Source organism: Mus caroli, unplaced genomic scaffold (genome assembly GCF_978045245.1).
Source record: "Mus caroli unplaced genomic scaffold, Mus_caroli_1 scaffold_4, whole genome shotgun sequence".
NCBI classification, from domain to species: Eukaryota; Metazoa; Chordata; class Mammalia; order Rodentia; family Muridae; genus Mus; species Mus caroli.
The window spans coordinates 2,273,956-2,289,530 of NW_028227259.1; the positions used below are offsets into that span (position 1 = coordinate 2,273,956).

The 15,575-nt window shown below is 40.9% G+C and overlaps 1 protein-coding gene across 7 annotated transcripts in view; it reads right to left on the bottom strand.

The window, feature by feature from the left end:
* The window catches only part of Cdk14 (cyclin dependent kinase 14), a 648,997-nt gene that overhangs the window by 284,216 nt on the left and 349,206 nt on the right, over window positions 1-15,575 (bottom strand). The gene's annotated exons all lie outside the window — the stretch shown is intronic.

Consider the following 15,575-nt stretch of genomic DNA (forward strand, 5'->3'; position numbering starts at 1 on the left):
AATCATTGCTCAGAATATAAATATCAAAGAAACATTTCTCTGGATTGTATTGTGTTCAAATGCTTAAGTGGAAAAGTAGGTACTTGCGTTTTGACTTGAGTTTCATTAAAAAAAAAAAAAAAACCTTGATGAGTTCTGGCTTCAGATTATCACAACATTTCCATCAGCTCATAAAATATCAATACACATAGTTTTGTCATTTCAGACTCTACACGTATGTGACACTGTGTTCCCAGAACTGGTGACTATAAAGACCAAATCTGAATCAATTCTGAAAAAATCTGAGGATATTCTGTAGCTTACAATATCCAATATTCAGCTAAGATGCAATACCTTATTTAAAAATAAACTGCATTTATCTTATTGGTATGAAAATTTAATTTCCTCCTTGATACATAAAGGATTGCCTCAAATTAAATTTCTTTCAGATTTATTATAAAAGTTTCTAACATATTTTATCCATGGATGCTTGAATCCTCAGATGTAAAACCAGCAGATAGGAAGGTAAAATTGTATACATTTTGAAGATCTAACTATATAATGGTATTTTTCTTGGAACAAATTTCCCATGGCCTATAGAAATTCCTCGATTCATAAATTGCTCCTCAGGAAAACATCCAATGGGATCGCACATTGTCTATGAGAGATGGAAATGTAATATAGCCAAGTAGCTCCTTGCTTAGCTAAGATGTTCTGTCTCTTAAAGGAATTAACATGGGGTCTAATTCTATTCTGAAAGGCCAACACAGATATACATATCTCCACAGAATTACTACCTTTTGTTATTGTTAGCATGTTGTGTGTAAGAGAAGACAGACTGAAAAAGCATTGTGAGAAGGCATTTTAAATATGAAGTACAAACAGAATTATCATGCAAGCTTCTTAAAAAAAATTTCCTTGCCAAGTAATTACATTTAAAAAATAGTCTCTCTATTCTGTCTATGTCTATGTCTCTCTGTTTCTCTCCATAATATGGAAGATAATAATATAAAATGCAAACATTTGGGCAATGCTCATTAGCCCTCAGGGGCATCTCTGATATTCAGAGTGATACCAAGGCTGGAGAATGGTCATCCAGCCAGAGCAAAAGAAGGTACCTCTGCTTTGTGTAGCCATGTCTCGTCCAAGCTGTAAACCTGCTGAACTAACCAATGACTCTATGCATTACCAAGGTCTGAGAAGTCATTAAAGATCAGTGATGGAAACCAAAATATACTTATAACATCATGTCACACAGAGCAGAAAAAAAAAATAAAACAAAACAAAGAACAGTATATCATTCTAGACAGAGATGCAGCAGAAATAGTAAATGAAATGGAGAAAATGTGAGAAATTGTTATGCATGGAAACAATGATCAGAAAAAAATTAAATTGAACTAAATATAAATTTTAATTATATAATAGGCTAACTAAGTAACAGAAAGTTTATATTTTAACCCAGAAACTGTTATGAATTATGGGTACCAACTTTTAAAATTCTTTTAACAACTTTGTGAACCACACACATTTTAAAATAAATATATTGAGACACAGAATTCCAGTAACCCACCCAATCATAAATCATTTAAAAGCCAACAGAGAAGGGATTCAAATCCTGGTGTCCATCTCCAGGATTTGTACTTGGAGAAACTATATTTCATCTTACCTTTGCATATGCATGTGTTTGTGTCTATGTAAAACCTTCTCTCTACTTGCTTTCACTTAATTGTTCTACATCTTGAAGAGAGGTCTGTGTGGTTATCTCTAACTAGTACCTGCCATTATGATATAAGAAGAATCTTTTTTTTTTAATTTTTTTATTAGTTTCTTCATTTACATTTCCAATGCTATCCCAAAAGTCCCCCATACCCTCTCCCCCCACTCTCCTTCCCACCCACTATCACTCTTGGCCCTGGCATTCCCTGTACTGGGGCATATAAAGTTTGCAAGACCAAGGGGCCTCTCTTCCCAATGAGAGCCAACTAGGCCATCTTCTGTTACATATGCAGCTAAAGACATGAGCTCTGGGAGGTACTGGTTAGTTCATATTGTTGTTCCACCTATAGGGTTGCAGACCCCTTCAACTCCTTGGGTATTTTCTTGAGCTCCTCCATTGGGCGCCCTGTGTTCCATCCAATACATGACTGTGAGCATCCACTTCTGTATTTGCCAGGCACTGGCATAGCCTCACACAAGACAGCTATATCGGGGTCCTTGCAGAAAAATCTTGCTGGCATGTGCAATAGTGTCTGCGTTTGGTGGCTGATTACAGGATAGATCCCAGGTGGGGTAGTCTCTGGATGGTCCATCCTTTCCTCTTAGCTCCAGACTTTGTCTCTGTAACTACTTCCAAGGATATTTTGTTCCCTATTCTAAAGAGGAATGAAGTATCCACACGTTGGACTTCCTTCTTCTTGAGTTTCATATGTTTTGCAAATTGTATCTTGGGTATTCTAAGTTTCTGGGCAAATAATCACTTATCAGTGAGTGCATACCAAGTGGCTTCTTTTGTGATTGGGTTACCTCACTCAGGATGATATCCTCCAGACACATCCATTTGCCCAAGAATTTTATAAATTCATTGTTTTTAATAGCTGAGTAATACTCCACTGTGTAAATGTACCACATTTTTTTTTTTTTTGTATCTATTCCTCTGTTGAGGGACATCTGGATTCGTTCCGGATTCTGGCTATAATATACAAGGCTGCTATGAACATAGTGGAGCATGTGTCCTTATTACCAGTTGAAACATCTTCTGGATATATGCCCATGAGAGGTATTGCTGGATCTTCCTGTAATACTATGTCCAATTTTCTGAGGAACCGCCAGACTGATTTCCAGAGTGGTTGTACAAGCTTGCAATCCCAACAGCAATGGAGAAGTGTTCCTCTTTCTCCACATCCTCGCCAGCATCTGCTCTCACCTGAATTTTTGATCTTAGCCATTCTGACTGGTGTGAGGAGGAATTTCAGGGTTGTTTTGATTTGCATTTCCCTGATGATTAAGGATGTTGAACATTCTTTCAAGTGTTATTCAGCTATTCAGTATTCCTCATTTGAGAATTCTTTGTTTAGCTCTGTACCCCATTTTTAATGGGGTTATTTGAATTTCTAGAGTCCAGCTTCTTGAGTTCTTTGTATTGGATATTAGGCCCCTATCTGATTTAGGATTGGTAAAAATCCTTTCCCAATCTGCTAGTGGCTTTTTGTTTTATTGACAGTATCTTTTGCCTTACAGAATCTTTGCAATTTTATGAGGTCCCATTTGTAGATTCTTTTTTTTTTTTTGATATTTTCTTTTTTTTTTTAATTGGGTATTTTCCTCAATTACATTTCCAATGCTATCCAAAAAGTCCCCAATACACTCCCCCCCAGTCCCCCACCCACCCACCCCCACCCCTTGGCCCTGGCATTCCCCTGTACTGGGACATATAAAGTTGGCAAGTCCAATGGGCCTCTCTTTCCAGTGATGGCCGACTAGGCCATCTTTTGATACAAATGCAGCTAGAGTCAAGAGCTCCGGGGTACTGGTTAGTTCATAATAATGTTCCACCTATGGGGTTGCAGTTCCCTTTAGCTCCTTGGGTACTTTCTCTAGCTCCTCCATTGGGGGCCCTGTGATCCATCCAATAGCTGACTGTGAGCATCCACTTCTGTGTTTGCTAGGCTCTGGCATTGTCTCACAAGAGACAGCTATATCTGGGTCCTTTCAGCAAAATCTAGATAGTGAATGCAATGTTGTCAGCGTTTGGAAGCTGATTATGGGATGGATCCCTGGATATGGCAGTTTTAGATGGTCCATCCTTTCTTCACAGCTCCAAACGTTATCTCTGTAATTCTTTCCATGGGTGTTTTGTTCCCAATTCCAAGAAGGGGAACAGTGTCCACACTTTGGTCTTCGTTCTTCTTGAATTTCATGCGTTTAACAAATTGTATCTTATATCTTGGGTATCCTAAGTTTTTGGGCTAATATCCACTTATCACTGAGTACATATTGTATGAGTTCCTTTGTGAATATGTTACCTCACTCAGGATGATGCCCTCCAGACCTATCCATTTGCCTAGGAATTTCATAAATTCATTCCTTTTAATAGCTGAGTAGTACTCCATTGTGTAAATGTACCACATTTTCTGTATCCATTCCTCTGTTGAGGGGCATCTGGGTTCATTCCAGCTTCTGGCTATTATAAATAAGGCTGCTATGAACATAGTGGAGCATGTGTCCTTCTTACCAGTTGGAACATCTTCTGGATATATGCCCAGGAGAGGTATTGCGGGATCCTCTGGTAGTATTATGTCCAATTTTCTGAGGAACCGCCAAACTGATTTCCAGAGTGGTTGTACAAGCTTGCAATCCCACCAACAATGAAGGAGTGCTCCTCTTTCTCCACATCCTCGCCAGCATCTGCTGTCACCTGAATTTTTTTTTTTTAAGATTTATTTATTATTTATTATATGTAAGTACACTGTAGCTGTCTTCAGACACTCCAGAAGAGGGCGCCAGGTCTCGTTGCGGATGGTTGTGAGCCACCATGTGGTTGCTGGGATTTGAACTCTGGACCTTTGGAGGAGCAATCGGGTGCTCTTACCCACTGAGCCATCTCACCAGCCCTTTTTTTTTTTTTTAAAGATTTATTTATTTATTATATGTAAGTACACTGTAGCTGTCTTCAGACACACCAGAAGAGGGAGTCAGATCTTGTTATGGATGGTTGTGAGCCACCATGTGGTTGCTGGGATTTGAACTCTGGACCTTCGGAAGAGCAGTCGGGTGCTCTTACCTGCTGAGCCATCTCACCAGCCCCATGAATTTTTTATCTTAGCCATTCTGACTGGTGTGAGGTGGAATCTCAGGGTTGTTTTGAGTTGCATTTCCCTGATGATTAAGGATGTTGAACATTTTTTCAGGTGCTTCTCTGCCATTCAGTATTCCTCAGGTGAGAATTCTTTGTTCAGTTCTGAACCCCATTTTTTAACGTGGTTATTTGATTTTCTGGAGTCCACCTTCTTGAGTTCCTTATATATATTGGATATTAGTCCCCTATCTGATTTAGGATAGGTAAAGATCCTTTCCCAATCTGTTGGTGGTCTTTTTGTCTTACTGACGGTGTCTTTTGCCTTGCAGAAGCTTTGCAACTTTATGAGGTCCCATTTATGGATTCTAGATCTCACAGCGCAAGCCTTTGCTGTTCTATTCAGGAATTTTTCCCCTGTACCCATATCTTCGAGGCTTTTCCCTACTTTCTCCTCTATGAGTTTCAGTGTCTCTGGTTTTATGTGGAGTTCCTTAATCCACTTAGATTTGACCTTGGTACAAGGAGATAGGAATGGATCAATTTGCATTCTTCTACATGATAACCACCAGTTGTGCCAGCACCATTTGTTGAAAATGCTGTCTTTTTTCCACTGGATGGTTTTTGCTCCCTTGTCAAAGATGAAGTGACCATAGGTATGTGGGTTGATCTCAGGGTCTTCAATTCTGTTCCATTGGTCTACTTGTCTGTCGTTATACCAGTACCATGCAGTTTTTATCACAACTGCTCTGTAGTACAGCTTTAGGTCAGGCATGGTGATTCCACCAGAGGTTCTTTTATCCTTGAGAAGAGTTTTTGCTATCCTAGGTTTTTTGTTGTTCCATATGAATTTGCAGATTGCCCTTTCTAATTCGTTGAAGAATTGAATTGGAATTTTGATGGGGATTGCATTGAATCTGTAGATTGCTTTTGGTAAGATAGCCATTTTTACAATGTTGATCCTGCCAATCCATGAGCATGGGAGGTTTGTCCATCTTCTGAGATCTTCTTTAATTTCTTTCTTCAGGGACTTGAAGTTCTTGTCATACAGATCTTTCACTTCCTTAGTTAGAGTCACGCCAAGGTATTTTATATTGTTTGTGACTATTGAGAAGGGTGTTGTATCCCTAATTTCCTTCTCTGCTTGTTTATCCTTTGTGTACAGAAAGGCCATTGACTTGCTTGAGTTAATTTTATATCCAGCTACTTCACCGAAGCTATTTATCAGGCTTAGGAGTTCTCTGGTGGAATTTTTAGGGTCACTTATGTATACTATCATATCATCTGCAAAAAGCGATATTTTGACTTCTTCTTTTCCGATTTGTATCCCCTTGATCTCCTTTTGTTGTCTAATTGCTCTGGCTAGGACTTCAAGTACAATGTTGAATAGGTAGGGAGAGAGTGGGCAGCCTTGTCTAGTCCCTGATTTTAGTGGGATTGCTTCCAGCTTCTCACCATTTACTTTGATGTTGGCTACTGGTTTGCTGTATATTGCTTTTATCATGTTTAGGTATGGGCCTTGAATTCCTGATCTTTCCAAGACTTTTATCATGAATGGGTGTTGGATTTTGTCAAATGCTTTTTCAGCATCTAACGAGATGATCATGCGGTTTTTGTCTTTGATTTTGTTTATATAATGGATTACATTGATGGATTTTCGTATATTGAACCATCCTTGCATCCCTGGGATGAAACCTACTTGGTCAGGATGGATGATTGTTTTGATGTGTTCTTGAATTCGGTTAGCGAGAACTTTATTGAGGATTTTTGCATCAATATTCATAAGGGAAATTGGTCTGAAGTTCTCTATTTTTGTTGGGTCTTTATGTGGTTTAGGAATCAGAGTAATTGTGGCTTCATGGAATGAGTTGGGTAGAGTACCTTCTGATTCTATTTTGTGGAATAGTTTGTGAAGAACTGGGATTAGTTCTTCTTTGAAGGTTTGATAGAACTCTGCACTAAACCCATCTGGTCCTGGACTTTTCTTGGTTGGGAGACTATTAATGACTGCTTCTATTTCTTTAGAGGATATGGGACTGTTTAGATCATTAACCTGATCTTGATTTAACTTTGGTACCTGGTATCTGTCTAGAAACTTGTCCATTTCATCCAGGTTCTCCAGTTTTGTTGAGTATAGCCTTTGGTAGAAGGATCTGATGGTGTTTTGGATTTCTTCAGGGTCTGTTGTTATGTCTCCCTTTTCATTTCTGATTTTGTTAATTAGAGTACTTTCCCTATGCCCTCTAGTGAGTCTGGCTAAGGGTTTATCTATCTTGTTGATTTTCTCAAAGAACCAGCTCCTCGATTGGTTGATTCTTTGAATTGTTCTTCTTCTTTCCACTTGGTTGATTTCACCCCTGAGTTTGATTATTTCTTGCCGAATACTCCTCTTGGGTGAATTTGCTTCCTTTTGTTCTAGAGCTTTTAGGTGTGTTGTCAAGCTGCTAATGTGTGCTCTCTCTAGTTTCTTTTTGGAGGCACTCAGAGCTATGAGTTTTCCTCTTAGAAATGCTTTCAATGTGTCCCATAAGTTTGGGTATGTTGTGGCTTCATTTTCATTGAACTCTAAAAAGTCCTTAATTTCTTTCTTTATTCCTTCCTTAACCAAGGTATCATTGAGAAGAGTGTTGTTCAGTTTCCACGTGAAGGTTGGCTTTCTATTATTTATTTTGTTATTGAAGATCAGCCTTAGTCCAAGGTGATCTGATAGGATGCATGGGACAATTTCAATATTTTTGTATCTGTTGAGGCCTGTTTTGTGACCAATTATATGGTCAATTTTGGAGAAGGTCCTGTGAGGTGCTGAGAAGAAGGTATATCCTTTCGTTTTAGGATAAAATGTTCTGTAGATATCTGTCAGATCCATTTGTTTCATAACCTCTGTTAGTTTCACTGTGTCCCTGTTTAGTTTCTGTTTCCATGATCTGTCCATTGGTGACAGTGTTGTGTTGAAGTCTCCCACTATTATTGTGTGAGGTGCAATGTGTGCTTTGAGCTTTACTAAAGTATCTTTAATGAATGAGGCTGCCCTTGTATTTGGAGCATAGATATTCAGACTTGATAGTTCCTCTTGGAGGATTTTACCTTTGATGAGAATGAAGTGCCCTTCCTTGTCTTTTTTGATGACTTTGGGTTGGAAGTCAATCTTATCAGATATTATAATGGCTACTCCAGCTTGTTTCTTCCTACCATTTGCTTGGAAAATTGTTTTCCAGCCTTTCATTCTGAGGTAGTGTCTATCTTTTTCTCTGAGATGAGTTTCCTGTAAGCAGAAAAATGTTGGGTCCTGTTTCTGTAGCCAGCCTGTTAGTCTATGTCTTTTTATTGGGGAGTTGAGTCCATTGATATTAAGAGATATTAGGGAGAAGTAATTGTTGCTTCCTTTTATTTTTGTTGTTAGAGTTGGTGTTCTGTTTTTGTGGCTGTCTTCTTTTAGGTTTGTTGAGGGATTACCTTCTTGCTTTTTCTAGGACGTGGTTTCCGTCCTTGTATTGGTTTTTTTCTGTTATTATCCTTTGAAGTGCTGGATTCGTGGAAAGATAATGTGTGAATTTGTTTTTATCGTGGAATACTTTGGTTTCTCCATCTATGTTAATTGAGAGTTTGGCTGGGTATAGTAGCCTGGGCTGAAAATTGTGTTCTCTTAGTTTCTGTATAACATCTGTCCAGGCCCTTCTGGCTTTCATAGTCTCTGGTGAGAAATCTGGTGTAATTCTGATAGGCTTGCCTTTATATGTTACTTGATCTTTTTCCCTTACTGCTTTTAGTATTCTATCTTTATTTAGTGCATTTGTTGTTCTGATTATTATGTGTCAGAAGGAATTTCTTTTCTGGTCCAGTCTATTTGGAGTTCTGTAAGCTTCTTGTATGTTCATGGGCATCTCTTTCTTTAGGTTTGGGAAGTTTTCTTCTATAATTTTCTTGAATATATTTGCTGTTCCTTTGAGTTGAAAATCTTCATTCTCATCTACTCCTATTATCCGTAGGTTTGGTCTTCTCATTTTGTCCTGGATTTCCTGGATATTTTGAGTTAGGATCTTTTTTGATTTTGTATTTTCTTTGATTGTCGTGCTGATGTTCTCTATGGAGTCTTCTGCACCTGAGATTCTCTCTTCCATCTCTTGTATTCTGTTGCTGATGCTCGCTTCTATGGTTCCAGATTTCTTTCCTAGGGTTTCTATCTCCAGTGTTGCCTCAATTTAGGTTTTCTTCATTGTCTCTACTTCCCTTTTTAGGTCTTGGATGGTTTTATTCAATTCCATCACCTGTTTGGTCTGGTTTTCCTGCAATTCTTTAATGGATTTTTGTGCTTCCTCTTTAATGTCTTCTACCTGTTTAGCAGTGTTCTCCTGCAATTCTTTAAGGGATTTTTGTGCTTCCTCTTCTTTAATGTCTTCTACCTGTTTACCAGTGTTCTTTTGTATTTCTTTAAGTGTGTTATTAAAGTCCTTCTGTTTAGCAATGTTCTCCTACAATTCTTTAAGGGATTTTTGTGCTTCCTCTTTAATGTCTTCTACCTGTTTACCAGTGTTCTTTTGTATTTCTTTAAGTGTGTTATTAAAGTCCTTCTTGATGTCCTCTACCATCATCATGAGATATGCTTTTAGATCCGGGTCTAGCTTTTCCTGTGTGTTTGGGTGCCCTGGACTGGGCGAAGTGGGAGTACTGGGCTCTGATGATGGTGAGTGGTCTTGGTTTCTGTTAGTAAGATTCTTACGTTTACCTTTCGCCATTGGTAATCTCTGGGGTTAGTTGTTATTGTTGTCACTGTTTAAAGATTGGAGCAGACTCTGTGTTCCACTCACCAGAAGTCTCAAAATCCTGTGGCAGGTGTCATGGGTAGCTGGCGGGTGTCAGCCGACCCTGCGCTCTAGCTACCCCGGTGCTGTTCAGACAGGAAGAGGCCTGTGGCCCTACTCAGGCCGGATTTCTGCCTCCCTAACCAAAGCAGTCTCAGGTCCTGAGCGACTGGACTGGAGCAGAAGCTGTGTTCCACTCACCAGAAGTCTTAAGATCCTGTGGCAGGTGTCGTGGGTAGCTGGTGAGTGTCAGCCGACCCTGCGCCCTAGCTACCCTGGTGCTGGTCTGACCGGAAGAGGCTTGTGGCCCTACTCAGGCCAGTTTTCTGCTTCCCTAACTAATGCAGTCTCAGGTCCCGCGTGCAATTGGACTGGAGCAGAAGCTGTGTTCCACTCACCAGAAGTCTCAAAATCCTGTGGCGGGTGTCGTGGGTAGCTGGTGAGTGTCAGCCGACCCTGCGCCTTAGCTACCCTGGTGCTGGTCTGACTGGAAGAGGCTTGTGGCCCTACTCAGTCCGGTTTTCTGCTTCCCTAACTAATGCAGTCTCAGGTCCCGCGTGCAATTGGACTGGAGCAGAAGCTGTGTTCCACTCACCAGAAGTCTTAAGATCCTGTGGCAGGTGTTGTGGGTAGCTGGAGAGTGTCAGCTGACCCTGCGCCCTAGCTACCCTGGTGCTGGTATGACTGGAAGAGGCTTGTGGCCCTACTCAGGCCGGTTTTCTGCTTCCCTAACTAATGCAGTCTCAGGTCCCGCGCGCAATTGGATTCCCATTTGTAGATTCTTGATCTCACAGTACAAGCCATTGCTGTTCAAGAATTTTTCCCCTGTACCCATATCTTTGAGGCTTTTCCCCACTTTCTTCTCTATAAATTTCAGTGTCTCTTGTTTTATGTGGAGGTCTTTGATCCACTTAGACTTGAGCTTTGTACAAGGAGATAAGAATGGACCAATTCACATTCTTTTACATGATAACCCCCAGTTGTGCCAGCACCATTTGTTGAAAATGCTGTCTTTTTTCCACTGGATGGTTTTAGCTCCCTTGTCAAAGATCAAGTGACCATAGGTGTGTGGGTTCATTTCTGGGTCTTCAATTCTATTTCATTGATCTACCTGTCTGTGGCTATACCAGTACCATGCAGTTTTTATCACAATTGCTCTGTAGTACAGCTTGAGGTCAGGCATGGTTATATGAAGAATCTTAAAACTTTGGTCCTATTAAAGTCCCTGCTGTACTCTGGAAATTTCCTGAGAGGGAAGATAATGCCATGGTTAATTTTGTTATAATAATATTTTTCCTAAGTCTCCAGTTATTGGCACAAGGCTTTATAAGAACCCCAAAATCTGTTCTATCACTGTCATTCTTGCATATGAGGCCATGAATGATGATGGACCCCTGGCTAACTCATGGGCTGCAGAGAGCTTCGATGTTGTTAAAATGTCAATGTGCTGTGGATAACATGCCAGAGCACATGTCAATGTTTGGGACCTCTATCCTTCCTTCCTCCAAACATTTGTGTGCTCCCTGTCCCTTTGCAATCATTTCACCTGGCTGTTTCCAAACTGCACCTTTTACAGTGAACTAGGGAATCCAAGTGTGTTTAGTTCTGTGTGTACCTTGTTTTAGTGAAGTATTTAACCAAAAGAGGAAGTTGTGGGAACCATTATTAATGAATATCTGGTTAGACCTTAGGGGATTGTGATTGGCATTTGAAGGGTGAGCAGTCATGTGACACTCAGCTTTTAATCTGTAGTGCTTGTGGGCTTAGTGTCAGATCTAAGTTATGTCTTCAGAAAAACCAGCAGATATCCAAATTGTTTATTGCATGCAGAAATAGCACAAAGAGAGTGCTGAAAGTGTTGGGCTTGAAAAGAGGACCAATGCCATAGAAGGAAGAGCTAATCAGAAAACCACACCAGGAGGAATGACTGGCATTTCTTCAGTGAAAGCCCAGTGCTGCTGAATTGTGATAGGAACACTGAGAAAGAAAACCCAGCCTTTTGCTGCTCACAGGGCTTCTCAGAGCTTAAATTCATCTCAGGAATGTAAATCAAGAGTTAATTCACAACATCTGTCCAGGATCTTCTGGCTTTCACAGTCTCTGGTGAAAAGTCTGGTGTAACTCTGATAGGCCTGCCTTTATATGTTACTTGACCCTTTTCTCTTACTGCTTTCAATATTCTATCTTTATTTAGTGCATTTGTTGTTCTGATTACTATGTGTCGGGAGGAATTTCTTTTCTGGTCCAGTCTATTTGGAGTTCTGTAGGCTTCTTGTATGTTCATGGGCATCTCTTTCTTTAGGTTTGGGAAGTTTTCTTCTATTATTTTGTTGAAGATATTTGGGGCCCTTTAAGTTGAAAATCTTCATTCTCATCTACTTCTATTATCCGTAGGTTTGGTCTTCTCATTGTGTCCTGGATTTCCTGGATGTTTTGAGTTAGGATCTTTTTGCATTTTGCATTTTCTTTGATGGTTGTGCCGATGTTCTCTATGGAATCTTCTGAACCTGAGATTCTCTCTTCCATCTCTTGTGTTCTGTTGCTGATGCTCGCATATATGGTTCCTGATTTCTTTCCTAGGGTTTCTATCTCCAGAGTTGTCTCTGTTTGAGTTTTCTTCAATGTTTCTAGTTCCATTTTTAAACCTTGGATGGTTTTGTTCAATTCCATCACCTGTTTGGTTGTGTTTTCCTGTAATTCTTTAAGGGATTTTTGTGTTTCCTCTTTAAGGTCTACTACCTGTTTAGCAGTGTTTTCCTATAATTCCTTGAGGGATTTTTGTGCATCCCCTTTAAGGGCTTCTACCTGTTTAGCAGTGTTCTCTTGCATTTCTTTAAGTGAGTTATTAATGCCCTTCTTAAAATCCTCCACCAGTATCGTGAGATGTGATTTTAGATCAGAATCTTGCTTTTCAGGTGTGTTGGGGTATCCAGGATTCGCTGTGGTGGGCATACTAGGTTCTGATGATGCCCAGTGGTCCTGGTTCCTGTAGTAAGATTCTTTTGTTTGCCTTTTGCCATCTGGTAAGCTCTGGTGTCAGATGTTCTAGCTGTCTCTGACTGGAGCTTGTTCCTCCTGTGATTCTTTAGGCTCTGGCAGCATCCTGGAAGACCAACTCTTTCCAGTGTCCAAGTGATCAGAGCACTCTCTGCAGGCAGGCTCTCCTCTTGCAGGGAAGATGCACAGAACTCTTGAGCTCAGACCCATCTCCGGGTTCCTGGGGTCAGAGCCCTCCCTGGAGGCCAACTCTCCTCTGGCAAGGAAGGTGTCCAGGGGTCTGGGTCTCAGCTCTGTCTCCTGGCTAAGGATGGAGGCCCAAAGGGACCCTGTCCAAGAAACTCTGTTGCTTCTGCTGCCCACGTGCTCTCCTGCATGGACTGGTCTCAGTGATCCCAAGATTCTGGGAGTGCTAGGGCCTGCCTTTGTGCTTTAACCCTGTTGATGCTAGCACAAGACCCTCTGGGTTTTTTGGAACTGATGTTGCGTTCCACTCACCAGTGATGATCCCAGGGTCCCGGGTGTCCTAGGGTGCCTGCAGCATGGAGAGTCCTCTGGGGACCTTAGGGCCCTCTGCAGAGATCCCGCGGAAGGATCAGTAAAATTAACATAGTAAAAATGACCATCTTTCCAAAAGCAATATATAGATATAGAGATAGAAGGAGCAATTTTAAAATTCATCTGGATTTAAAAAAAACAAACAAACAAAAATCAAACCAGGATAGGGAAAACTATTCCCAAAAATAAAAGAATTTCTAGGGGAGTCACCATCCTTGACCTCAAGCTGTACTACAGAGCAATAGAGATAAAACCTGCATGGTATTGGTACTGTGACAGTAACCAGCTCTAGTTTTGGGGCCTGATGTTGGAACATGTGGCTCACAAAAATCTATGTTGAATCTTCAGCCCGATTTGAGACCTTTGTGGTAGCAACCCAGGTGTTCACAATCATGAAAGAATGTGTCCCCTATAGAATAGGGCCTGACACCAAATCCCAACACTATTGCTGATGCTGTGTTGTGCTTGCAGACATAGGTCTTACATGGCTATCCTCTATGGGGCTCAACCATCATCTGACTGGCATAGATGGAGATACTTAGAGGAGGCAAACATTGGACTGAGCTAGAGGACCTCTATGGAAGAGTTAGGGGAAGGACTGAAGGAGCTGAAAGGGGATTGTAACCTTGTCTATATGAAAAGAAAAAGAAATGAGAGTTTCATTTCCCAGGACCATGTGAGAATATACAACAAAATAGCATGTTAGAGCAAAATAAAAGGCCTTGTATACCCTTAGCATCCTGGCACTCAATACACATCAAACATCCTGAATATCCTGTTCTTTAACTTACCAATCTCCAAACGTACAAGAAATGGATTTCTGTTGTTTATATGTTTCTCAGTATAAGGCACTTTGTTGTAGAACAGGATGAGATTTTGACATTTGAAGATTCTCTATCTCCCATGCCTACAGCTTTTGCTGTCTGTATGATTCTAGGCTGATGTTCTTCTTTTTGGATCATCACGAAGATGTCTGCCTTCTGTCTCCTGGGCTTCTAGGTCTCTGATGAGAAATCTAATAAGAGTCTTTTGGGGAAGCTATGACCAAACTCCCTTCCTCTAAGTCCCACATACTTTAGTAACTTGCTCTAGGGTGTTTGAAAAAGAATATTTTGTGACAGGACAACAACATTGAGGGGCATAGTTTGGACAGCAAGTATATAGAGAGAAATGACTACTTTGAACATAGATATGTTGAGGTCTGTAAGAGACAGTTGTTAGCACAGATTTTGGGTCCTACTCCCAAAGGACATAGGAGCATCCTCTGGGTTGTTCACTTTTTTACTGGTAAATATCAGTCTATTGTGGATGGGCCTGGTGCTGTTTTGTATTTTGATGCTAATTCTGCTCTCCTGGGAGGGGCTGTGGACAAGGAAGAGTCACATACCCAGGTGACTTCTTGTGAACCAATCCTTTAATAAATGAAGGAGCCAATAACTGAGCGAGTAAGAGGGACTTCCCAGTTGGACAGAGAAAGAGAGGAAGCAGGAGAGAATTAGGCTTTTTGGAAGGTTTTAGCATGAGGACAAGATGTAATGACTAGTCTCCCCATTTCAATGGCAGATCCTGTCTGTGGGAACATAGCAAGCTGGGTGGAGACATTTCAAGAGCTCTGGGTCAGAGAGTCTCCATGAGATAGAAACAGGTTGGCCATTGCTTGCCAGTGACTGGCCAGCCAGGTACCACGGGGCAGAGAGTTGTAGGTGCCTGGCAGTTGTGCGGGAACTTGTTGGTTCTTTTTAAAATGTTTCCTGCAACCAGAGTCTATACCCATTAAAGCATAAAGATTTGGGGGCCTATATTATCATTATTCCTACTACTGTTTCTATTACCTTTAGAGTGGAGACAGTTCTTATTGTGGTTTGAATTAAAAAAAAAAATCCCCTATAGACACTTGTGTCAGAACTCATGGTCTCTAGCTGGTAATACTGCGAAGGGAAGCTGGAATCTAGCTTTAAAAGGTGGGCTCCTAGCTCTAGGAAGGAATTTCCTGACCTGGCATTGGATATGGGGTGACCAGCAGTACTGTGTGAACAGCCACATGCTATCACTCTACATCATGCTTTCCCTGTTCCCTCAAAGTGTGAGCCAAAATAAACCATTCTGTTGCTTCTGGTTGGGCACTTGGTAGCAGTGACTGCAGAGTAGCTAATACAGTCTTCTGGGACAGGAGTGTGGCCATCCCTCATTGGTCCATGTTTTGCTCTGACCTCACAAAGAACCACTGTGATAAATGACAGACACCTGCCCATAAAATGTACTGCCCAGGGCTGGTTTTTGTCCTTTTGGTGCGGAGAGTGGTTTGGTGGTGTTTTGGGAGACGTGGACTGTGGTGATAATTTTGAACTTGGATTCTGGGGAAAATTTGGATTGGACTTTGGTTACGTTTTTGGACTCGGATTTTGGCGAAGGTTTCTGAACTGGACATTGGTTACGTTTTTTGGACTCGG